The sequence below is a fragment of the Castor canadensis genome, chromosome 3 (genome assembly GCF_047511655.1).
Source record: "Castor canadensis chromosome 3, mCasCan1.hap1v2, whole genome shotgun sequence".
NCBI lineage: Eukaryota > Metazoa > Chordata > Mammalia > Rodentia > Castoridae > Castor > Castor canadensis.
Genome location: NC_133388.1, coordinates 188,502,039 through 188,528,720, shown reverse-complemented (window position 1 = coordinate 188,528,720; position 26,682 = coordinate 188,502,039). Strand labels below are relative to the sequence as shown.

The window sequence follows — 26,682 nt, the reverse complement described above, 5'->3', positions numbered from 1 at the left end:
TTCTGGTTATTCATTCCTTATGTAACATAGCTTTACAAGTGTTTTCCTATTCTGTTGGATGTTTTTTTACTTGATACCTTACAGCAATCTTTGATAAAATATGTTCTTCATTCCAGGAAGTTCGATTTATCCCTTTTTCCTTGCCTTATCTTCATCCTTGCTGTCATATTCATCAAAACATTGCCTGTTTAATGACATGAAGATTCCCCAATACTTTCTTTTAAGAATTTTATGTTTTCAACTCTAAGTTTTGATTCATTTTTATTTTCTTTTATATATGCTATAAAGTAATGATCTAACTTCATTTTTTGCATCTGGGTATCCTGTTGCTCCAGTGTCATTATCTACATGGAACTCTTGTTGAAAATCAACTGACCAAATAAGTGAGAGTTTATTTCTGTATTTTTTTTTCCTTTTGGTGGTATGTGATTTGTACTCAGGATCTATTTGCTTAGCAGGTGCTGTACCATTTGAGCCACACCTTCAGCCCTCCCCCACCCCTTTTTTGCTTTATTTTTTGGATACTCTCATATTTTTCCTTAGTGCTGAACTCAGACTGTGATCTTCTTACCTACAGATGTGAACTCTCATGCTCAGTTTATTTGTTGAGATGGGGTCTTGCTAATTTTTACCTGGGCTGGTCTCAAACTTTAATGTTCCTGATCTCTACCTCTCACATAACTAGGATTAAAGCAGATACCACAATGCCTGGCCTATTTGTTTATTCTTAATCTGTTATTTCGGTATATATGTCTGTCCTTAGACCAGTACCATATAATAGTTTGGGATTCATTTATAATAGCACATAGTAAGCTTTGAAGTTGAGAAATGTGAGTTCTCCAAATTGATTCTTCTTTCTCAAGACTGTTTTATCTACTCAGAGCTCCTTTCACACCCACATGCATTTGAACACTGGAATTTCTATTTCTTAAATTAAAAAAACAGCTAGACTTTTGAGTTTTCTTCCTGCCCAGTAATGAACATGAAATATTGTTACACCTATTAAGTTGCTCTTTAATTTCTTTCAGCAATGTTTCATAGTTTTAAATGTACAAGATTTTCACTTCCTTGGTTAGTGAAATACTTATCCTTAAGTATTTAATTTTTTATTTATTTATTTTTTTGGTAATACTCAGGACCTGGTGCTTGGTAGACAGGCATTCTGTAACTTGAATCACTCTTTAGCCCTTTCTGCTTTTAGTTATTTTTAAAACAATGGTGTTTTTGCCCGATTGGCCTTGGACCACAATCCTCTACCTCTACTTCCTGCTTAGATTGGATTTCAGAAGTGCACCACCAGCATGGTTCCTAAGTATTTAGCTCTTTAAGACACTACTGTAAAATAAGCTTTCTTTCTTTATTTTCTTTCTGTATTGTACTGCAATGGCATGTGGAGATATGACTGATCTTGTACCTGGCTCCTTGCTTACTTCATTTATTTGCTCTAGTAGCTTCCTCATGGATGTTTTGGTACTATAAATGCATAATGTCATCTCTTCTGTCAATGGAGATAGCTTTACCTCTTTCTTTCCAATGTGGATGCCTTCTTTCTTCAAATTTTGAATCTTAATCTGGGAGTCCAAAATTAATCAGAGCTGACTTGTTCAGGTAGGGATGTCCTCAGGACACAGCTCCTCCTCTTCCAAGGTCACCAGAGTGACTGTGGGCCATGCTCTATTTTCTCTTTAATTTTGTGATTTTCCATTGTCAGAACTTGATTCTATCACTTGTAACCCAGGAATCCAAACTATATATGACCCTACCCTTACTTCTTTCAACAAAAGAACTCCTGTAAGTACAGACAAAAACAAGAAAGTAAGTAATGTAGGCCATCGCTGTCATTAAATCCAATCCCTTCACTGGCATTTCTGTTTTAGACTAGATCAAAATTTTTTCCTTAAGCATTTTAAGTGCACATTTGCAAACTGCATCAGGAATGATTTTAATCACTTTTTAGCAAACATCCTAGGTTTGCATAGGAACCATGGGCTACACTAAATTCTTTTCAGGAATGGCCTCTGTAATGTACTTGTCAAGTAATGACCTAGTGTATTATTTATCCTAGGGTTGTTAAATGCTCATAAGCTAAAACTATTTTGTTTGGAAATAATGCTTCTTGAAAACAAAAACTTTGATTTCTGTATGAAATTAAGTCACTGAATCATAGCATTTTATTGTTACAGAAATGCAGAGAATTTTTTACTCCCCTTCACTTAAACAATTTGAAAGAATCAATTGAGCCAAATGAGACACATATCTCACATAAATGTTTTCTTCTGAAATACACATTTCCTTTCATTCTAAATAATTTATTTCACATAGCACTTACTTGTACATGTACCTCCAACAATCTCAAATCCACGGTTAAAAAAAAAAGTGATGTGGGGTCACTGGGAAGAACTCCAAATCACAAAATAGCAATCCTTTTTCTTCCTTAATGCTGGTTTATTTCTTTTAGGTATGGACAATTTTTCCATACCTAAAAATGAGATAATGCACTTGCCCTGGTGAGGTGCTAGGCTTTAAAGCTAATGACCAGAATACCAATGATAGCAGAAGAAGGGTGCTGAGCAAGAGATGAAGTGCTGTCAGTGTAAGAACTGCGCCAGAGCTGTTTTCCATTTCTCAATCCCCCTTATTCCTGATTTTCATCCTCCCATTGTTTCTCCACAGTGATTGGTATTTAAACTTCTAAAAGAAAAGGAACATGTGCTTCTGGAATAAGATGTTTTATTTAAATAAAAAGAATAAATGTCTGGTCATTTGCACTTGAGACCTCCCAAGGTTGCTGACTTTTTAAAGATTATCAGAGCCTTCTACTTTCAGGGTAAAATCATTATGCTATGATAGACATGTTGGTGTCCACTACAGTTTAAAGTGGGGATTTTTTTGGTGGTGTTAAAGGTGGTTTTCCTGTGTGCAGCCTAAGGTGCCTCAAGTTCACTAATTTAACTCTGCTGAATAATAACCTTACAAGACAGAAAAGTGTCGTGGTATCCAGTGCAATTAACTTCCAATCTTAACATCATCTGTTTCTAGTACAGGGATGATAGCTGATTTTATTGATTCATATTTCTCTATTTGCAAATGGCAAATGCCAAGATTCTTTGAAGGAGATGATTTAATTAAATTTTATTTGATTCAGAAGATATGGTTTGATCAATGCACTGGAAACTGTGAAGAACACTGAAGATAGAGTGATGCTTGAGAAATTCTCTACTACCTTTTCTGAATTTACAATGGACCAGGGGAGGAAACAAAAAGCAATAAAATAAAATAAAAACCCACAAGGGCCAATTACATATTATACATGCACATATTATATATCAGGGAAAAAATTTTGATAGATGTGCCATAAATTAAGCAAGAAATCATGTAATGTTCCTCTTTCTTTTCTTTTACTCTGTTGAGCATGTCAATGACATGGTAATTTAATAAAATTTCTCAAGTTAAACACATTCGTTCTCTGAATGTATTACTACCAAAGTTAGCAGGCACAGGTGTGTGTGTTTACTTTAATCACTATTTTCCTCATTTGTTAATAAACTACACAGTTGCAACTTACACAGCATAACAATTTCTTCTGGAAATTTATTCTTACTTTGAAGTACATAAAATTAGATTAATGGATAGAAATGAAATAGTAGCAGAAAACAGATATAGGAATGGACATTGAGTAAAATGGAAGGTATGAACACAAAGTAATCAGGTATACCCACCTGATCTTACTAAGAGTTAATCTTCATTCAGGACCGTGCCTTTCAAGGTCAAGGGCGAGTACAATGCTTGTTCAAGAGTAGAATTTTGATCTCTCAATTCCCAGGCCAGTGCCAGTAATGTCTGTCAAAGCCATGTTGTCAGAAATTCCATCTATCCTTGTCCATGATTCTATCTGAAAATACAAGAGATGGATAGCTTATCTTCAGCCTAATTTCCAGACTGACTGTTTCTGACTGAAACTCCCAGACTGACACCTCTCCAGGGAAAGCACAGGTGGAGACCTTATGCAAACAGAGATACATGGAGATCTTTAAAAATAGCAGTGGGACTACAAAGAAGAAACCCAAGTGTTCCCTATAATGCTGACTTGAACAAAATTCTCCCAAAGGTGAATTGATAGTGAAGGGACAACATTTTAGTATGTCTAATCTGTTTCCCTGAGACCTTCAAGTGCTATCTTTTCTAAACCAATAAAACCCTTAATAGAACTGCTTGAGGTTCACATCAGGCAGAAGTCTCTAAATCTCCAGGTGTCAAAATAGACAAGTCTTGCTAAGGAATGGAACACTGAGATACAGCCATTAAGAGTGAAGTAATCTCCTGTAATCTGGTCCATAGAGTCAATGCTGTTTTCTGTGCTTTTTACAATCACTAACTGGGGCAATCAATAGTCAGACTTGAGAAAATACAGAGATTCTTGGGTCATATCAAATACATGCAAGAAGAACTTGAAGAAAAATAGGGAAAAACAATGACATATAAAGAAGCCAAGAAAAACCAGAAAAGACAAAATGATTCTTTTCCATTTGGCTGTTTCTGGGTTTTATCTTTCACAATAAACCAGTAAACGTAAGTGAAGTAACTTCTTGAATCCTGTGAGTGCCCTAGCAATTTATCAATCCCAAGGAGAGATTTATGGGAACCCTCTGATTTATAAATGGTCAATTGAAGTATGAGAGGCCCTGGGACTTACAATTGACATCTGAAATGGGGGCAGTCTTGTGGAACTCAGCCTTTCACCTATGGGGTCTGATGCTAGCTTTGATTAGTCAGAGTTGATATGAATCTTTAGACACATGGTTGGTATCAGGAATGTTAGAGTATTGGTTGTTGGTGTGGAAAAACCTGTAAATTTTGTAGTGGAAGTGTGGTGAATAGAAACAGGCCATATTCCCAATTGAAGATTATTGACTAAATCAATTTAAAACAACTGTTGATTTTCTAATTGTGCAATTCAAGCTCCATACTCAAGCTGACATTAAAGAGGCCTTTTTCCTTTTGTTTCTTTCTCTCTTCCTTTCTCCTTTTCATATCATTGTACAATTACAGATTTTTTAAAAATTAAATTATAAGCCATGCATGGTAATTCATGCCTATAATCCCAAATCTTAGCTACTCAGGAGGCAGAGGCAGGAGAATTACAAGTTTGAGGCTAGCCTGTACGAAGTTAGCAAACACATTTCAACAAACAAATAAAAGACTAGGGCTGGCAGTACACACCTATGATACTAGCTACTTCAGAAACAGAGACAGGAGGATTGTGGTTTGAGGCCAGTGGAAGCAAAAATTACATGACCCTGTATCAAAGACAAACAAGGCCTGCGGTCCCATCTACTCAGAAAGTAGAGGTAGGAGAATTGTGGTTCAAAGCCAGCACAGACAAAAGCACAGCACCTTATATGAAAAACAAATGAAAAGCAAAAGGATTAGAAGTATGAATCAAGAGCAAGGCCCTGAATTCAACCCCCAGTACTGAAAAATAAAATAACATAAATAAAATAAAAGCCAAAGTTGTGAGAGTATAGCATGAGTGGCAGAGCACTTACCTAGCAAGTATGAGGCCTTGAGTTCAATCCCAACAGTGCCAAAAATAAATAAATTAATTAATTAAAATAAATCATACCTATATATGACTGTCATGTGTAGTCATTAAGACTTTCTGGCCATTGGGAGATATTTCTTCTGCTTGTATGCTCTTTGTACATGGTCCAAAGAACTTTGAGTTCCTTCTTGCTTTCTAGCAAAAGATACCCCATGCTTACCTTGTCCTTTCCCTGATTCAAGTCTGGAATCAGCTATTTCTCCAAGAACCACTGGCTCTTTTTATTGGGGAATGATACATAAAAATCAAGATCTAAGCAATGCAGTGTTTGTTATTATGGGGTACCAAATTTTATAGGTGTTTTCAATGTATACATGTATAAATACATACTTACATAAAATCAAGAGCTTATATTAGGCACCAGGGCTATTCTGATTGCAAATGAAAGGCAACTACCCCAAAAGGCTTAAAGCATAAAAAGTGTGAGGAGTATTGATTGACTCTCTCTGCAAAAGGAAGTATAGTTTTAGGAAAGGCCTGATCTAAGACCTCAATTAGTACTTTAGGTTTCACTTGATATTTTTAGCTCTAATTTTTCTCTGTATTAGATTCATTCTTAGGTTCTGCCACCCCACATAGTACCATCTAAAGCTGTAACTCTACTCTCCTATAAGCTGGAAACAAAATACCTGGAGAACCCTGAATTCTTACTGGGACAAGAGTTCAGTAAAAACTAGAAGAGTCTCCCCCAAGTTTCACTTGCTCCTCATAATTGATAAACTTGGTGGAGAAAAGTATTCTGATTTTTTATTCTCTAATATTGCTTCAAAATATTGATCTGACTCTTATTCAATATTTTCTTTTACACTGACTGCCTCATAGTAGTTCTCCTTTCCTCAGGCTCTAGCCCAATTTCCCTTGCCTATAACTATTAAGAAGTTGTCTTGGAAACTGTTTTGCTGACATCTCTCTTAGAAGAACTTTAATATGCTTCTATTTAACTACTGTGTCCCTTAGGATCTGCCAATATTTTTCCATTTGTGACCCACTTGACCATGCTTAGCTGATTTCTTAATTCTCCAAACTCTCAGGTCATGAAGTTCTTTCTTTCTCCTTAGAAAGTGTGACTCTTCTTCAACAAACTCTATTTTCCCTGCTAAATTTAGAATATAATATTAGCTCTGAAAGGTACACTCAGGATCATTAAGTCTATTCCCCAATGCATACCAATTTTCCTGGAGGAAATAGAAATCCAGGGAAGAAAGGAGAAAGCCTCAGATCAAACAGTGAGTGACTAGAAACTGCAGCTCCTAACTCAGCTCTTCAATTTATGTCCTAGAATTGATATCAAGCAAACTAGTAATCTCAAGGTCTGTGATAGTCATCCTCCTGAAAGGACAATCAACAGGAAGTGTAAGAACATTGTCCACGGTTGTGAGAACCTGAAGTCAGAGATTTATGCAAGAGAACTGGTTTTATGGTTCTGACTGTTGGACTTCACTTACTGTCTATAGGATGAAATTAATAATGTATGGCTCATTTTCTCTCAGGCTATGTCCACACGAGGAGCCCCATAACTAGGAAGGTGACAGGACTTTCCCTGTAACCACCATCATTAGATTAGCACCATGATTAATATTGTTAAAACAACCCCTATTCTGAAGCCACAGAGTCCTGGATTCAGTCCCAGCTTTGTCACTTGAGCACTTAATTTATCTCTTTGTGTTTCAATTCCTCTATTTACCAAACAGGAACTTCTGCTTCATCAGTGGTTCCAGCCTTCTTGAAACTCATTTGTCTCATCTCTAAAACAGGAATAAATAATGATAGTTCACCAATGATAGGGGAGTATTAAATGAGATAATACAGATTCGATTTATAGAACACTGCCTGGCACATAGCAAGAAATGAGTAACCATTTATTATTGTTGATATCCTTGCTCTTGTTGCTGAAGTAGATGTGGAGTGGACTGTGGTGTGCTATTACTAACCATATAAAAAGCATCCTGGACTATAGCACCTTTAGAATCCAGAATGTTTAACTTCTTATCCTTAGAGCCTAGCATAAGGACTAGAGCACAGTGTACCAGCTTATCAGATGCTAGCTGTTTTTGTCATTGCAGGGTTGCCATGAGGAAACATGATATTGCATAGGGACATGCTTAACACAAGACTGGACACATAAAACCTCCCCTCAGCAACAGCACTCTCCTCTTCCTTGTGTACTTCAAGCTGCCAGCAATTTTGTGGCTAATCTAGATCTCTGACAGAGGCCAAGGTAGAGACACGCAGCTGTGTTAAGACTGCTGCTCTAGAAAGTAACACCCAATCAAGTTGGTAAAGGTGTTGGCCTTTATAAAGAATGTCTAAACTTTATAAAGAATGCCTAAACCTTTCTGATATGGCTGAATAGAAGGAAAAGACATTAGCACAGGAGTTGAAAGAGAGAGTTAAAATCCACTATCTGCCTTATGTTACTGAGTAAACCCAGAATAGCTCATGCCCCCAACACTGACTCCCCAGTACTATGGGGGGGGTGTCAGTTTTCTGTGGGAAAGGGAGGTCTTTAGCATGAGCAAGCACACATTACTGAAGCCCTTAGTCTAGCAACTAAAGCATTTGCCGGTTTTCATTATATAAATATCCCTGAGATGGTCAATATCAAGTCACCAATATGGGTCACTTGACTCTCAAAATTCTAACTATCAGCTCCTGTGAGTTGTCACAAAGTAGCTCCAGTATACTAGGACAGACACAGAAATTGCTATACTTTAGAGAGTACATGAGGGAACCAGAGCCTAATCTCCAAACGAACCCCATTCTCCTAGGACTCCCTAATATTAACAGAGGGCATTTTTCTTTCTTCCTTTTTCATAATTGCTTTTGCACTTTGGGCCTCCAGGATACAAGACATATACTCATTTAATAAATATGTGTCAAGAATTTGCTGTGCATCAGATACTGAGAGAAGCAGTATGAAATTGGAACTCTGTCTCGCCTCAAAGAGGCACATGCAAACAAATGCTTTAATGGGTTAGAGGTATAGGCAGTATTTATTAGAGGAGGGAGTATCTAATTTTACTGGGGGAGCTAAAGAAGATAAAAGACCGTAGTTATAAGTTATTGATGTCTCTCACTCAACTCAATGTGTGACTTAGCAAGTAACAACCTCTCTGAATCTCACTTGCTTTGCCTAAATATAGGAGATAAAAGAAAAGGAATAGAAGGAAGAAGTGAAGGGAGTCAGGAGGGAGAGAGAGAAGGAGAGAGGGAAAGAAGAAAAGAAAGAAAAATGCCTGGCATTCTTTCTTCTTTCCACAGTGTATTTGGATTAAAAGAGATCAGAGAAAAAACCTTTTAAACTTTAAGATGCCAAAAGAATGAAACTGGCTGTTAAAACAGAGACCACAGGGTCTGTCAGCAAACACATGTGGACACAGGTAGACAGGATCTATCAGCTCCAGGTTGTGGGAACCATGCTTGGCTTTTGTTTGTTTCATTTAAAGCAGCTTTGTGAGTTTTATCTAATCCCTAAGGCTTTTCTATAGCACTAAAATCCAAATCACAAGGTCCTAAATATGTTCAAGAGATTTTTCATCCCAAAATGGAAATAGCTGTATTGTTTTATCTATTTGTAAAAGTAAAACACAGGAGTCATTTCAGAAAACGAAACAACTCATAAGAGAAAAATAAAAGATACATAACATATGGTCCTGCTATTTAAAGATAACACTGTTAATATTTTTGTATGTAACCTTCAAGAATTTAGACTTGCAAGTGCTAGCACCCCATACCACACTGTGTTTCATTTAAAAAATGCAGCTATGCTTACCATATCTGTACACTTGTGTGTATATTTAAAACTCAAATATAATAGAGTTATTCCATGTCATAGAGAGCTCATATCACCATTGATTATTTAAGTTACTTTTGGGATCAAATAGCTAAGAAGTGGACAAACAGGTTCATCTGATTTTAAAAGGAAGCTATGACAAGATTTATGATTTGGACAAATTTGAGAGCCTATTGAAGTATTATCATAGAAATATGTAGGCTTTGAAGTATGGGAACCCAGGATTTGAACCCAACTAACTGTAATGCTGAGCTTTTTTTCCCCTTTCTTATACAATAGGAATAATGGTAAAGAAAACATCCACTTCACAGGTTAGCTCATTAGTCTCATCCCCCTGCCAATGCCAGAGCCCATGCTGGGTTCCAGAAGTGGAAAAGGAGTGCTTCAAGAAGCACTAAATCAGTGAAGGAATTGTGATTCCCAAAGGGTAAATAAGAGACTGGTTTCATATTACATAGAGTTTAAAAGTGTAAACCCCAGACAGTAGCACAGATAGCAAATCAATTCATACCCATACTTATTCTTAGTACTCACAGACTGATTAGTGCAGCAATGGAAAAAAACTTGCTTCCATGGGAAATTCTGCAGAGATGAGCATATTAATATCTGCTGTGCCACATAACCTAAGAACCTGCCCCTCTGGCTCCTCTGTGGCTGGCTTGTGGAATCCCTAGATGAAAGACTGGCCCTGATATCCTCAGCTGGCATAAACAGTTAAAAAAACTACATCTTCCCCTTTGCTTAAGGTACTCTCTGATATCAAGTTTACTCTGTAGATGTCCCTCTGACCTCTCCCACCTTTCTCTGAATTAAGGCTCCCTTTCCATTTCCATGCAATTTAGATATGCCTAGTGTTTTGAATATAAAAATCTTCAGCCACTGTAACAGGCATTTTTCTAGCAACTCCCACACTCACTCACCCACAACACTAGGTTATATATTTCCATCCTTTCTGTCCCCACAATCTCCTGTGTTTTCCTCAACTACCACATACATTACAATGATGTATTACTTATTTCACCTCAAAAGACTGCAAGTATAGTAAGAAGATCCATAGTTTCTTTCTCTCTGCACTATACCTTGGTTGTGGAAGCAACTTAATTGGTGTTTCTTCATCTGGAATGATCTGATACAAATATAATCCCAATTAAAATTAGGTGCTTTGTGATCCTTCCACTTATAAATCATGTTGCACTCAAAGGAAACACAGGTGTGGCATCCAAAAGAATTGGAAAGCATTGAATATTTATGGTAGTATCTCCTAAAAAGAAATTACTATGAAGTTTCATAGTATGTAACACAGTAAAATGACCTAAAATCCTCTCCATTCTAGCATTTTAAAATGTAATAACTCACAAATCTGCAGTTATTCTTTGCCTATTTTATTCTTCTTCTCATATTTGTTTGGTGTTCTGTCCTTTGCAATGCAAACCAATCTCTCCAACCTCTCTTGACTTCCTGCACCAATGATGATTTTGATCAATTCCATAATAAATCCCAGATGAAACAAATGCAAAATAGAACTCTTTCTTTTAAATTGCAGATGAAAGGAGCTTGTGAATATTCTTACACTAATATTTTAATTATCGTTACATAAAGACCAACATATAGCAGCAAATCATAAGAGGTTATAGGTATAACTATAGGAAACTGAATGATTTGAGATTTAATTTGAGGTATGCCCCTTTAGAGTTTTATGGTCTTAAGCAAATTGTTTCCCTATCTGAAACTTGGTTCTTTATTTTTAAAATGATGTAATATTACCTACTCCTTTGGATACGTTATAAAACTTTTTTTAAGAAAAAAAAGTCCCCTCCTGAATAAAGTATATAGTTGGTCAAATATATAAGGTATCAAACAATAGTATTAGTGTGGTATTTAAATCTGCTGGATAGTAAAGATTTGTGCAGGTAAATGCAGTAGGAGATGCAGTGAGTACCAAAAGTCAATGATGAATAAAGAACTGAGGACTGACACTGGTTTGGATGCACAACAACTGAGCTTTTATTCATAGACTGGTCCCATGTCCCTGCACTTGTCTATATGTATCACCCTATCTTTAACTATCATTTTACACATAGTTTAATACTTATTTCTTCATCCATCTCTATCCTCTACTAGACAGGGAATTCATTTTGCCAGCTTCATTGCCATTCTTCTCTGTATATTTTCCTCTGAGCTCAGTGCCCAATGTGTGGCTATTACATGAACTAATGTTATGACTGGCTGCATTGTTTCCCATCTTATATGTTCTTCTGTCATAGTGAGTTTCACATTCCTCCCTTCAAGAGGTTAAATTTGGATGGACTTGTGAGTACAGCAGAAGTGAAGCTCTTGGCCTTCTCAGCCTAGGGCATTACTCACCATGCATGAAGGAGCTCATGGAGGTCATGGTACATGTACATTATCCTCAAAAGACGATTCTGTTTGTTGGGTTTACTGGGGTATCTAAGCTGGTAAATCAGCTAACATTTTGAAAGTTGACAATCACTGTGCCAAGGATAAGAAAATTTTGGAGGATTTTGGAACAACAGAAAAATGCAAATCCCTCACATAAACTTTTGCTCACAACTCATTTGTTAGAATTAATCACATGATTCCACTCAACATGATAGTGAAAACGGAGTTTTGGACATAAAGCCCAAACTCCTGAGAGTCCATATGCCAGGTCTGGCCACCCACCCCTAAATTCCAAATAAAGAAGCAGGGTGGAGACACAGAAAGGAGGTTTGTTACATAGCTTGGAGCATGCCTGAGAAGAGGCAGAGTAAACATTTGGCTCATCTTCACCCATCTTCAGAGTACAGACATGAGCTATGGGTTTAAATAGACAAAAGAACTGGGGGCAGGGGACAAAGGCATACACCGTTAAATAGTCCCAGTCACAAGTGTAGTTGCGAATGGAGGAGCAGTCTTAGTCATGCAGGTGGTCTAGTCCAGTTTTGGAAAGTTATCACCTGGAGGGAGTAAATCTGGTTTCTGTCTGAGAGAATTCTTGGGATAATAACCTCACTGGAGCGGTGACAGCTCCAGGTGGCTCCAGTTCATTTTCATAAAAATATTATCAGTTCTGTCCTTTTTGGAAAGCAAGGTGATTATAAAGTGACTGTAAAGAGAATGGCTTAGAGCAAAGACAGGTACAAAACAGAGACAAAGATGCCAAGCTTCTCTTGGTTTTAGTTAATTTGTGGGCTCAAATAAGGAAGGAGTTAGTGCTTTTCAGCAACAGCAACTTGAGCGCCTCTTACAACTGGACCAGTAACATCTATCTTACATTTGTTCAGTATGGAGGAAATAGAAGCATTAAGTATACTTGTTTAAACAATGTTGTTTAACAAATAATCACAACACTCAGTGGTTAGAAAATAAAAGTGAATTTTGAAAGAGTTTAAGCAACCATTGTATTTATCTTTTCCCTTAGGGGCTGTCACATAAATGATTAACAAATGCTCAATTAATTTTAGGAGATACTTTCATTCTTCAGGGAATTAATGCACTATTTACTGCTCTTTTGAGCCACATTCTCTTCCCCTTCTAATTATACAGTCTAATTTTCCTCCAGTAGTTAAACCAGTTATGTCATCCTCTCCATTGTTGGCATCATAATCATCACAATTAGCATTTTATTTTATTTTGTCATGACAAGTCTATCAAATAGGAACTATTGATCATAAACCCACTTTATAAATGACAAAATTGAGGCTTAGATTTGTTTTATCTCTGTTTCAAAGACACATAGGTAATGAGTAGAGGAGAAAGTAGGATGTACAGAGAAGTCTGTCTGATTTCGATGCTATTCATTCTCAAACTAATCTCTAACACTGATCAATACAGGTCAGTACATCAACTTAGAAATACTATTAAAGAAGTACAAATGAAGACCTATATAATGCAGAAAGAAGGCCAGTTATTCATGATCAAGTCTTTACAATGGTCTAAGAGGACAGTGAATGGAGGATCTCAAGTGGCCCTTGAAGAATGGGAAGACTACCAATAAGAAAAAGAGTGAAGGAAGAATCTTTCAGAAGAGGATATGGCTGGCTTGCAAAATGAAAACAAAGAACATTTCTGAAGAAATATGAATGACTTGAACGCAATGCAGGGGGAATAGAGTAATGAGATCCCAAATCTTAGAGGTTTTTGAATGCCAGGCCCCTTTAATATTTCAATGACAGACATTCCTATATTCACACAGAGTTCTCCCTGTCTTCTTCAGCTTTTTTCTCTGGCTTTCTAGTTGTAAGGGAGATATCCATGACAAATAGAAAGATAGATAGATAGATAGATAGATAGATAGATAGATAGATAGATAGATAGATAGATAAAGTATACATCCAGTTACATAGATGAAAAAGTGTTTATTAAAAATAATGATGTGGTTTTTTCTTTGAAATGATTCTTTACAAAGTGAAAATGATGTTTAAAAAAAAAGACTGATCTTGGTGCCCTAAAAGGTATAACTGAAAGCCTAAACCATGGGCTACATTACTGATGCAATATATATATAGTATACACACTGTATCTTAAAAAAGAAACCTGTGCCACCTAGTGAATAACCAGCTTAATATTCCACTTGATCATTGAGAGCAATATGTTGCCATGGAAACCTGAGTTTGTCTAGTCATTAGCACCTTCTTTTTTCCACATAGGAATTTGAGCATAATCTTATTCTTCCAGCAAGAATTAAATTAGCAATTATTCACCTGAAAATAGCATCAACAAGATCTAAGCGAATACACACCACTAATGATTTAAGTTCACATAAATTATCTTTGAATTATGCTGAGAACTTATGAACCTAGTATAGCTTATACATACATTGGATGCTTGACAGAGAGTAGAGAGGCAGACTTTGTAGTTTTTTCAGCATAGTGCATTTAGTGAACTTCTCCAAGTTTTCTCCCTAACAGGTTAAAATCTTCCATCGTATGGACCTCCCCAAGCACTTTTCTCAGAACTTCTCTTCTTGACTTTATAATTCCCTGAGGTGCATATCTGATAACTTGTCTGATCTATTTCCCCTTCTAGTTATAGAATCTTGATTTTCTTCCAGAAAATGTCTCCTGGCTATTTCATGCTGTCTTTGTGGGATTCTTAAGAAGTGCACTAACTTCTTATAACAAGATGCTCTTTCAATATCTGACTCATATGCCTTCGACCTCTTTAATTATCTGACTACAGGAACTCATTTGTTTACAAACTAAAGCAATGTAGAAATGTAGCACAGCAAGGGACTACGGAAGATCTCAAACAAGGGGGCCTGGTGCTCACAAACAAATCTTCCAGCTTCCTATCCTTCAAAAACATGAATCACATTTTCTATAGTTTATCAGAAAGTCTTTTCTCTTTTCCCTGCCTCACCATCCCTGTTTTTTTTTCAATTAGAATGAATTCTCGGCATGGCCTTACAAATAAACTCCAAGCACTGAAGACTTTGATATTGGATCTGAATGGAAAAAATCCAAATTAAGACATCTCATGTGGATTAGGTGTTGCATGTGACACAAATTCAGCCAATTTAGACCCCCTTACTATGGCTTTAAGTCTGCTGCAGTGTCAAAAGGATAGAGAACAGTTATTGGTTGATTAACATTACTGTTCCTCAGGTATTGCCCAGTTCTGAGTGTTTCCAAAGCCTGCAGACTTGTCTGGATAGATGTCCTTTCCAAGGTTTAATGGTCTAACATTTCCTTTAAGTCTATAAACTCAGATTAAATTTCCTTACTAACATAAGCTAGGCAAAACTGGTTTTCTTTCCTTTGCAATCAAGAACTCTAACAGAATTTTAATAAACTATATATTCTCAGGTTGGTAAATGATTACTCCTTCTAATCCTCTAGAGCCAATCACCATGTTTGGAGGTATGTTTCAGAACGATTGACATAGACCACTCAGGGCCTATTCCTTGAACTGGGATTGGGGTCAACACAATCCCATGGGCTGTCACTGGGGAAGATGTGAACTCCAAAGGTGGAGACATTGATGTGGAGCCACAGTAGTGCTAAGTGTTGATGAAAGAATGCAAATTAATTCCAGAAAAGCAAAAATAAATTCCCACTACACAGGGTAAGATGTGGTTTGCTTTAGATAAATGTCTTCAGCAAAGCCTAGGACAGTGGGCCTAGGATGGAACAAACAAGAAAATAGATTTTAGAGGTACCACATAGACTGATAGTTAAGAGTCAGACATTTCAGGGAGGATTTGGGAGTCTTGATGGTACCAGCATTGCCTAGCTGTGTGACCTGGGGTTTGGGGCAGATTATTTCTGTTTTCTCCTCTGTAAAATGATAATTGTAATAGTGCTTAACTCATAGAGTTGTAACAGTGAGTTATCATAGGAAAAAATTCATAATAGTACCTGAGATCATTTAGGATTTACTATTATTTTAAATATATTATTAATATATTTTATTTTTAGAAGTTTTAGATTTATAGGAAAAATGAGCAGATGATGACAGTGTTCTCATAGAATCCCCCTCTATACACAGGCATGCACACACACACACATACACACACACCCAGAGTTCCCCATTTTCACTTTTACTAATAATGTACATTAGTGTGGTATAGTTGTTATAATTAATGAACCAATATTAATATAATATTACTAACTAAAATTCATATTTTATTCATATTTCTTTAACCTTTTCCTAGTGTTTTTCTGTTTGAGGATGCCATGCAGGACCCAAATTACATTTAGTTGTCATGTGTTATAAAGTTTCTCTTGTTGATAACATTTTTCAATAGTGTCCTAGTGTTTGCTGACCTTGATAGTTTTAAGGAATTCAAGTCAGATATTTTATAGAATTCCTCTATATTGGAATTTATTTGATTTTTTTCTCATGATTAGACTGGGCTTATGGGTTTGGAAGGCAGAATACAGAGATCAAATGACATTTTCACCACATATCAAGAGTGTTTGTTATAGTATGACAGAACAGTTAATGCTGACCTGGTTCACCTGGATAGCATGGTATTGCTCAGACTTCTCCATGAGGAAGCTACTATGTTTTTCCACATTCCATTCTAAGTTGTCTGTGCATCCCTCAATCAAGAGGTAGAGAGCCATGTACCTCTTTCGATCTACATGCCATGTTGTTATGTTTCTACCTTAAGATTTTTGTAAAAAATTTGAATCACTCTAATTAAACAATGTCACTTTTTAAAGTTTTATTTTATTTTTAATTGACATATTTATGGAGTGTCCCGTAATATGATAATCTGATATGTGTATACTATTTCCAGTGACCAAATCAGGGTAATTATTGTATCTATCACATGATATATTTATCATTTATCATTTCTTTGTGGTGTGTTGATTTAAATTCCTTTCTTCTCAATACTTTGAAGTTCACAATATATTATTGCTATCTATCGTCACCTTTCCATGTACTAAAACCTCAGAATTTTTTCCTTCTACCTCACTGTAACTTCACAACTTTTTATCAGACTCACCTATCTTTCAACCCCCCCCAAAAATGCTTCCTGATTCTTCTTTACTACCTAATTAATATGCTAGCACAATTTAAATCTTAGGGATTAGTAGGCCACTGACAGTTAAAATAGAAGATGACACTTCTAATTTTCTGACCTCTGGCAAGCTTTAATTATTTTAGAATCCTGCTGGACAGATCCTCTCTTGGGAAAAGGAAGCACATAACACTGGGATCCATCTTAGTAGATCTGTTTGTGGGAAACACATGTACTCAGTGTAGCTGAGGAAACTCTTCTCAGCTCTTGAGACTGGCTGGATCTAGGGAACTTGGGCATGAAGTTATTTGCAGTTAAGCAAACTCATTTCACATAGGCCACTCTTAATGACAAAAATAACCAGGGCACAAGTGGTCCACACAATTACTTTGGTCATTTAATGCCTCTAGCAGCCATTTAAATTTCTAATTATTAGCTAACTCCAATTTTCAATTAAGGCAATTGAAAAAAACAATCAGATTCAATCTTTATGAGGCTGCCACCAAATTGCTGATAGGAAATACCTTACTAGCTCATCCAATACTAAACACCCTTTACAATTCACTGCTATTTTTGCAAAGCCAGGGATTTGCAATCTTAGGAATCTTGTGTTAAAACTGAAAGTACACAGGACTTGATGTGAGAAAACCTAAAGTCTAGTCCCCACTCTTCCCCTAACTAGCTCTGTGACCCTGAATTTGTCACAGTACTGTTCTCAGTCTTAGACTTCTCATTTTAAAATAGGAATAAAAATTCTTGCTTATGAAATTCTTTGTCAATTTATAAGTGGGAACTCAGTATTACAGTGGAAATGAGAAGACTCCTGTTATTTTCAGAAACATCTCTCTGTGAAAAGCATTGTTATTGATGACAATGATGATGATGATGAAGGTGAGGGAGGACTAGCTGAAACTTGGAGGTAATTAACACATATTTATACAGTTTTCAGATGAGATCAGAGGAACAGGGTAGGAGTGGGAAGGCTAGAAAGCAAAGCATGGTAGTTTCTCTCAACCCATTAGAATCAGCAAGCAGCTGAGAACCCAAGATCTCAGGCTATTCTTATGGTGCCCATTAAGAATAAAGAGGTGAGCTGAGCTCTGGTGGCTTACGCCTGTAATCCTAGCTACTTAGGAACCTGAGATCCAGAGGATCGTGGTTCAATGCAAGCCAGGCAAACACTTTCCAAAACCCAATCTCAACCAATAGCTGGGCACATTGGCATGCCTCTCATCCCCACTATACAGGAGGCTAAGTTCAGGGGGATCATTGCTCCAGGTCAGCCTCGGAAAACAAATTCATGAAACCTTATATTAATAGAAAAAAGTCTTGGTGTGGTGGTGCACACCTGTCATCCCAGCTACAGCAGGAAGGCTAAAATGGGAGGATAATGGTTCAAACTGGCCTAGGCAGAAAGTAAAATCTTATCTCAAAAGTAACCAGAAATAAAAGCGCTAGAAGTGCAGTTCAAGTGGGATAGCACCTGCCTAACAAACACAAAGCCTTGAATTCAATCCCCAGTATCACCAAAAATATAAAATAAAATAAGGAGGCAAAACAAGAACAAAGAGCCATATCAGAGTCTTTTTATGATGCAAACTCAAAATAAATGACTGGTTTTTACAACTTTCTCAATTTCATGTGTTGTGTTTAGTCATGTGCAATGGTAATATCCCAACTCAATTGCTTAATAAGGCTGTAGTACTAATCTGGAATATGTATTGTCCCAAACCCTATGTTAAGTGCTTTTCTTATGCTTTTTTTTAGAAATTAGTGAACTGAGTTCATGAGGGTAGTGATGATGAAATATATTTCTTTGGGTATGTGTCTCTATATAACAAAGGGATGAGACAGGGTTGCAGAGAAAATAATCACATAGGGTCACATTATAAGTCTTCCTCTTTATTTCCAGACCATTGCACTGACGTTGAAGCCATGTGGTTAGTTCTGGCCAATGGACTGTTACAACTGCAATTTTCTGTCCAGGGCGGTGAATGCTTATATGTCTCCTCCATTCCACACTTACTGTAATGGTGTCTTTGGAGGCAACTGTAAGAGGTGATACAGTTACAAGAAGAGAGAGAGAGCCATTCATCCTACAATGGACTTTATGCAAATAAGAAAAAATGTTTATTCTGCTGTACTCCTGAAAGTTAATGGCTCTTTCTCCTATATTCGTCCACCTAGTAATTAACACTGGGTAAAGAGTAATTTCAAATGCTGACATAAAGCATATCTGCCATAAATAGAGCCATAACTGCCTAAGGTCCTAAATATACAGAGATGTCAAAGTAGCCTCCTTTTGTCTCACTTCCTGCAAGTTCCTTGCATTACCTAGAAATAAAAGGGGTTCTTGGACACCTCTTTCCTCTTCAGGCACTGAGCTCCCACTTAAGGTTGTGGTAGTACCTCAGCCATGACAGTAATGAGGCCACTTGTTAAGGCCTTCAGAGGCAGTTAGCCTAAAGTAAGTATGTTAGCCATTTCCCTAATGTGGATTTGCTGAAGACTGGGTGTTTTGTAATTGGGTTTTAAAACTTGAGTTGTTATTTCTCAACCTTAAGGGCTATATTATGCACATACCCACTTAGGATTTCTTCAGTATCTTTTTTAAAAAAGTAAACTGATGAGACAGAACTTCGGAAATGAAAATAGCATGCAGGAATTTGATATCCCCAGAGAAGTCTGGAGAGATAAAAGAGTATCCTAAACAGGGTAAAAAACAAAGAGAGAGTCAGTCCTGTGTTTCAAAAGCAAAACCTTCAAAACTAATAATGGCTTAAATGCACGCATTGATCTGAGACTAATTTATAGTTTGCAATTACTTAGATTTGCATCACAATGAAAGGCTAAAAATACAATGGAAATAGAAACTGTGCTTACCCTGAAGTTTTCCAACTGCTTGCCTAATTCAGGACAGAATAGTCTCAGCAGAGCAAAGGTGGAATGTATGAAGCTTTTGGGCTACAGGCAGCAGACAGCACCATCTATTGGATCTTCATTAACCTGGGAAGCAGGGACTGCTGGGATATAGGTTGTCTAAAAAGGAAATGGAAATGGGAATATGGAAACCAGCCCATCTTGGGTTTGCGTCTTTGCTCTTCATGCACTTCTTACTCTTCCTGACCCCAACCAGGAATGTAAGTTGCTGCTGTTGTTGCTGTGTCTGGTTTCCATTCTGGTAAAAACATGGCCAACAGGTTGAATGGTGGTCAGTGGTACTTCTTAAGAATATCACTCTAGCAAGAACACATGTCAATCGGCTCATAATCTCATTTACCTCTTTCCTCAAATGCAGGTTATATATCTCACAATTTTTCAAAATCCTAAAATTTTAACCATCTTTCCCCTGTTACAACATCTAGACCACAGTGTCCAAATCCAGAACTCATACTCTTTCTGCATATCTGCTGCTTGCTACAATTTAAGATTAAGTGTGAGATTTATTCTGGACAGAATGTTAATGATTGATAGGTATGTAAGGCCATACACACTCAAACCCTCCTCCACTACTCAGTAATAACACAGAAGGATAATGGCAGTACAAGTAGCTTCTTTCACACATTTCTCCTTCTCAGTCTCCTATTATGTTATCCTTGTTTCTGATTCCAGCTTTACCCATGTCTGATTCCTTCCTGTGTCAACTTCAACTGCTTACACCATTTTACTTCAAGCATGATTCCTATACTTTTCACTTTAAGTACAGAACTATGCAGACACTGTGTGTCTGGAACACCCATAGGAATCTTATTTGAGCCTGCAAATGTTCTATGAAGCCAGCTAGACTGGATTCAAATTCAAGTACTTGACTTACTTTTTTCTTAGTGGCAAATCTTTAACCTCTTTCAGCCTAATTCAATAAAATATAGATGAATATAATTCATAATTTCTATGCAATTTGCAGATGTAATATGCAAAACAAAGTGCAGTATGTGTTCTTTAGGTGTAAATATCTCTACTTTCCTAAACATTATGCCATGTCATCCATACTGATGAAACCCTTAGAAAAATCCTAGTGGAGAATATGAACCATTCCCATTCTTAAGTAACTATAAAGCTCACCAATGGAGAATTAAAAAACTTATTTTATTCTTTCTATAGCAGAAATTATTATTTAATTTCAGCATAGGGCTTACACACATTTTCCAGGCTTTAAAATAAAGAATCTGGTTAAAAATCTTGAATTCTTTTAATGATTTATAATTTTGTTTTCTAATTGTTTGTTTCTGATAGCTTCAAACGTAGTGGGACTACTTTGAGAAATGCTTAACAGTAAAAATCAACCTTGGTGGACTTCTCTTTGCATTTAATTACAAAACTGAGAAAATTTTGTGCTCAATTGCCCCACCTACTGGATAAAGATATGCCAAATTGGCATTTCATGTACACCTAAAGAAAAAGAAATAAGAGGGTAACATAGAGATGAGTGGGTACCACTTTTTGTATTTTATAGAAGAACTAACTACATTTGACTCAGAGATGTGAGTTTTCCAACAAAGGTGGCTCAGTGACAGGAATTTCTGTTGTTACTCTGAATCTATTTCTTTGACAAGCCAGTTCAGGGAATTAGATTGTCTCTAACAGTATCATATATTTACCTAGCATGCTATAGTTTATAATACATGTTCATGGATATTATTTCAATTATACCTTATAATCATGCTGTGCCCTGTGCCATATCCCAAGGTCACACAACTAGTATGACGCAGAGCTGGAATTCAAACTCAAGGACTCCAAGCTCTGCCTTTCAAGGGTAGGCAATTGTCATGTGGCTTTCCTTAATCTTTTTCCTTTTGGTCCTACACAGGATCGACTCTAAGGAGCCATGGGAAGCTGAAGTGGTAATTTTGCCTAAATACATTTTGATTCACTGTCCTACTGTCAAACATCTACAACAAATTGACATTCTGCTGCTAGCAGAAGTTGCTGGTGTTTTGATTACATGCAGAGTAAAATAAATCCAGGAACAAAAAGAAAGAATAGAGGGTCATATACAAAATGCACCTTAGGGCTCAAATAAGTCATTTTTTTTCATGCATGGGATTTTTCACTGAAATCAAGGAAAAGATACTTGCAGATAAAAGATTAGCCATGGGAAGATTGGAAAACATTTGATTTCATAATTGTAGCCAGTTTCTCTACTTCTTTCACCTACCCCAGCTCAGTGTGAGTACCCTGAAGAGTTTCCTCAGTTTATATAGCCTCTGAAAGAAGAAGAGTTGGAAAAGATAAAATGGGATAATGAAAGTAAGTAGCACTGAATGAGGATAGTGATGCATGCCTGTGATTCAAGTACTTGGGAGGCTGAAGCAAGAGGATTCCAATTCTAGGCCACCCTGAACTACATAGGGAGTTCAAGACAAGTCTGAGCTACATAGCAAATCTAGATGATGCTGACGCATTCATTATCTCAATAAGCATTTTCATATGTATTATCTAACTTGACTCCCCAAAAGAAATTATCAAGGAAGGTAAGGTCAGTATAACTGCTAGCCATGAAAGATTGGTAAGCTGAGTTTCAGATAGGTCAAATAATTTACACACAGAAAAGTAGGAGGCAGGCATATAATCTAGCAACAATGCCTCCTTTACTAAAATTTTAACGTACTCTGATACATGTTTTCTCATGTTACACATAGACACATATTTCAACTCTAAAACTGATGGAAAACTGAATTTTTTGTGGGGAAGTCCCATAACTACACAATATGTACTCACTGAGCACCTATGTCAAGCACTAGTTAAGATGCTGATGATCTAGTGATGCTCATTATACATAAGAACTTTGATCCATATAGTTCCAGTTCTTGAGGGATGCAGAAATACAATAAGCAACTCAACAAATAAATCAATAACTGCAGAAAGTGAGATGCAAAGTGATGTATTTTATTCTATTACTATAGGTCAGTCTTCCAGAAATGGCTCCTGAGACAGATTACCAAATGAATTCTCCAAAACTTATAGCCAATTAAGGGGCTATCCACAATGTATGAGGTGATTGGATTCATCTTCCTATTCATTTTCTTTGGCTCTAATTATTGGATGGGGTGAAAATAGGTTATGCAAGTTTGAAATGCATGTTGCATATGCAAGTGGAGAAGGCAAATAAATCATTAGATATCTGAGCCTGAATTCAGGAAGAAGTCAGGATTGGGCATGTCAACTCAGGATTGTCACCATAAAGATGCCACTGAAGCTTTACTAGATGAACTCATTTTAAAAGAAAGGGGGTGTTATTTCATCTACCTCATGATGATTTGTAAACTGATTTCTTGTGTTTGTTTCCCAGCTGAAAAACATCTCTTTGTACATATATTGAAAACTTAGAATTTTTTTTTATTTAAATAGGTAGTCAGAAGAATTCCCACTTTTCAGTAAGTATAGTTTCTGGAGCTTGTCATTTATCTTATTATTTTAGTTAAGTACTTTGCTTTTTTCACTTATGGAAGCTTTTAATTTTTATGTAGTTAAATATAGTAATCTTATGAATGCTTGATTATCTTAATGCTTTTTCTTCTCTTTCACAGATTGTCTGTGACAATATTTTAACCTCAGACTCTAAGACTGTCATCCCCTTAGTTCCCTTGGCATATGTTTGAGGAAGGAAAATTCATTTAATAATATTGTTATTTTTGACTATTAATATATATCAGTCAGGAACCAACTGTGCTGCCACAATAACTATCCAGTAAAATTTATCCTAAAAGAAGAAAATGGCATTTTTAAAAGCTGTACTCAAAATAATGGCAGAGCCTCTTCTGGTTTATTGGAGTTGGGAATGCTGACTCCAAATGAGGAAAATGGGTGCAACCAATAGGTTTCTCCCAGGATGGTATTAGTGTAATTCCACCAAGCTCTTGCTGTCCCTTCCATTAATAATACAAGTCACAGGTGACTAAGTAACTTACTATAGATTAAATCCTTTGTGTACATTAACTATTTTAATGCTTTCAATGGCCCTACTGGATAAGAGTTATTATCTTTATTTTATAAGTAGTGGCACACACAGGATTCCAGTCTGGGTTAGTTTTATGCTCTGTCTCTCTGTGTTGGTCCTTCCTGGGGTTCTGAAACTTGGCTCCAAGACCTTCCCTAATTACTAATAGTCTCTGGAACTGAATGCAACCTCCTTGGACTTCTGACTTCTGACTCTTGTTCATCTCCTTGGCTTTGCCCCAATAGGTTATAAGAAACAACCAGAAAACTGTAAGCAAGGGATTGCTTTGCAGCTACTTAAGGTAATTAATGATGCAAAAAATATTACTCTGTGAATTAAAATTATTCTGTTTTAGTAAGTATTGCAAATGTGTGTCTATATCTCCTAACTCTGAAAATTACCAAACCATAGAAAGAACCTTGAGATTTTTGTATTAAGATTTGTCAGTGACCTAGTAATCAATTTCATCTTTAGTTCCAGCTTTCTATCTTAAGGTGAATGTCATGTGGTAAACTAACTCTCTCAGTTCCTATAATTTCTAGCAGAGTTGAGACTGGGACCTGAATTTTCTTCCTGTTCATTAGTTTGGCTTCTCTCACTTTCTGATTTTCTTAAAAGTTCACTCAGACAAGAAAAAGGGAAACGGAACTAAGATTTATTAGGCAACTCTCATGTATGTAGCACCTCATTTGGCACTTTACATAAACCATCCTACTTAATCCTCTAAACCACTATTGTTATTCTTTGCAGATGAAGAAAGTTAAGGGAAGAAATGGAATCACTTGTTTATTATCAATAGATGGTGAAGCATAGACCTTTAATTCATGTATATGAACTCTTGTGTCCAGTACACACTATCATCTCACTAATAGTAGTTAGGAAAACCACGCAGAGTTTTGGGTATAGAGATCACCCACATCAGCACACAGCTCCTCTGCATTACTGACTAACTCTTTTTCCTGTGGTATTCCAGTCATGAACTGACCTTGACAAAACTGTGAGATGCCAAATATAACCCTTGACTTCATCATGGGCGAGGTAGAGTTCCAGGTTCAGGAGAGAAGACACTGCAAAAGTCAAGAAGGGAAGAATTACAATGATGCAGTTAATAGGTAAAGCTGAACTGATTGTTAATAGCAGTCTTCATACATGTCAAATGTTATTACCTTAAACATGGTTCCTTATTATCTCTAGGAATAATACCATAGGAACCTAACAATAAGTAGCAGAAGGGGGTAAAAGAGAGCTTGCTATCTTTATACCACATAAAATAGTCAGACCTTCTGGAGTAGTGCATTCATCAACTTCTCATAAAGAACTAGCAATAGTTCTGCATTCTGCATCACGATGTATATAATAAATGATGTGATAAAGTACTCTCCAGTGTATACACACTAAGAAATTAGAAATTTATAGGTAGTAGAAAATTGGTCAGAAATATAATCATGACAATAAATAAAAATGAATGTGATGATTATAATAGACAATGACATTTTCTTCTCATGACCAAGGCATGTTCCCCTGCCTTCTTGAGGGCATCTCTGCTCCTGTTGGTTCTTCTGAGTTGATTTCCCCTGCTAATCTTATTCACAGGTTTAAGCAGCTACCATACATGGGAAGCTACTGTGTATGAATCCATCTTCTGAAGGCATTTAATTGGCTTAGGAGTTGGGTCAATGTGTCCTGCCCTTGGGATTTTGAACTTGGAGAAACTTATACCAGAAACACTAAACTTGGAAGATATATGAAAAGTTTAGAAGTGCCATCTGCTCTTTATCACACATGGCAAACCTGAGAAATGGAAGAAAAATGGGGGTAGAGGACAAGTATCAAAAAGAGAAAAAAATTGACAAGTAAGTAAGATTCAGGAAAAGAAACAGTGATAATTGACTAAGGACCCTAGAACGGCTAACATCCCTGGTTCTAATTTCTCCTAAGACCAGGCATGTTCTTATTTCATGTGATCCCAAAACATTTGTAATATATTGTTGAGTTTAGTTGAGTTTGAGTCGAGTTCCCATCATAGAAACCTAAAGGGCCTATCTAATACTGTAGTAGCAATGATAGTGACACGCACATTGGCTATAAATAGACTTACCATCAATCATGAAAGCACTGCATTTAATTCTCACAACATCCCTTCAAGGTGAATATAAGTATTGTCATTTTAAACATGAAAACAGAGACTAACAAAGGTTGAGTAATGCATCTCATATCATAGAGTTATCAAAATTCACATCTAGGTGGCCCTTACGTCTTGTGTATAAATCAGAAGATGATGTTAATATCACTTAATCCAAATAGTTATTCTGAAATTTGGAACAACACCAAAGAAAGAGAAACTTAAGTGTGTTACATTTGCTTAATGTTCGTATTATGACCTCTTTCTATGTCTATATTTACATAAACATTACCTTGTTCTGTAGATAATTAATGAGGTCATGCTAGGATAAAAAAAGATTAAAATATCACTGTAAGACCTATTGACAGAACAGAAAAAAATAAAGACTGATTCTACCTTAATGAAGATTCAATCATTTTTTCAGGAATAAGACCCAAAATTATTCTTGGCTTTTTATTTTTTATGAATCCCAAGACAACCTTAGTCTTATATCTTGTAATTTTCCCTCTTGGTCATACAACTGACTCATCTAATATTCCTAGGTCCACCTGACCCAAGAGGCTTTGCACCAATTGTGCAGTACACTCTTCTAAAAATCTACACAGTTCTCTCCCCTCATCACTATGTAGTTTTGGCTCAAATGTTACTTTCTTACCCCTGATGATAAATGAGTCAATACAACTGACGTGCCTAGCATGGTGCTTGAAACTTGATTCTGTTGTGACTTGATGGTATTAAGGATGGAGGGAGGGAGAGG

General features: G+C 36.5%; 1 long non-coding RNA gene across 1 annotated transcript in view; it reads right to left on the bottom strand.

The window, feature by feature from the left end:
• Positions 1 to 1,526: 1,526 nt before the first annotated feature.
• Positions 1,527 to 26,682, bottom strand: part of LOC141421744 (uncharacterized) — a 149,224-nt gene continuing 124,068 nt past the window's right edge. The window contains exons 3-6 of the long non-coding RNA XR_012446447.1: positions 24,789 to 24,870; positions 19,750 to 19,905; positions 3,720 to 3,892; positions 1,527 to 1,789 (exon numbers count right to left, since the gene is read on the bottom strand). This is a non-coding gene — a long non-coding RNA (uncharacterized lncRNA). The remainder of the gene's footprint in view (positions 1,790 to 3,719; positions 3,893 to 19,749; positions 19,906 to 24,788; positions 24,871 to 26,682) is intronic.